Source organism: Mastomys coucha, unplaced genomic scaffold (genome assembly GCF_008632895.1).
Source record: "Mastomys coucha isolate ucsf_1 unplaced genomic scaffold, UCSF_Mcou_1 pScaffold14, whole genome shotgun sequence".
Classification (NCBI taxonomy): Eukaryota; Metazoa; Chordata; class Mammalia; order Rodentia; family Muridae; genus Mastomys; species Mastomys coucha.
The window spans coordinates 89,581,596-89,582,370 of record NW_022196896.1 but is presented as its reverse complement, the minus strand read 5'-3'; positions in this window follow the sequence as shown (position 1 = coordinate 89,582,370).

Below are 775 nucleotides of genomic sequence, written 5' to 3'. Positions count from 1 at the left end.
TTCTTCAAACTTGATACAAGAGTTACAAATGTCAAGCAAAGCATTCAGTATCACTTTGTTGTTCTCTTCCAAGCCACCTCCCTAGTTAATCATCTATGGGTATATAAATACTTTTGAAATATATAAACTGTTCTAAAAACCATAGTATAGTGTAAAAACATGAAATAAACAATACTACTAATAGAGAGGCTGAGATAAGAGAAGCAAGATTTCAAGACCCTTATGTTGTACACAGCCAGACACTGTCATGAACAAACAAGCTGAAAGTGTATATAGATTGTACAATATTGGACCTATTTCTCCAATTACCAAATTAGAGAGAGCATTGGATGACAATCAACAATTTCTAATTCCTCATATTTTTGGATTTCAATCAATTATATATTTATGTTCATTTAAAAAATACTAGTAGTGATGTATTATTTCAAAATATACAGTTAATATGTTTGGAGTTATTTAAAATTTATATTGAGAAAAGCATATGTATTTTCAGTATTGCTGTAGACAAGCATCTACATAAGACTGTTAAATTGATTGTTTTATATCAAACAACTTATATAATACTCATTTTTATTGTTATAATATTTTATAAATTTTAAAGAATATGACCAAAAAAGGTTTTGTAGATATTGAAGGAGGGATTCTCTGGGAGGAGTTGGGATACAAAAGGGAAACAAGAATGTGATTTAATTCAATTTACTTAAAATATGTTTTTTTTAAACTTTTATTGCATTATGATGAGAAAAGTTACATGATTTCAATTTATCTGAATTTG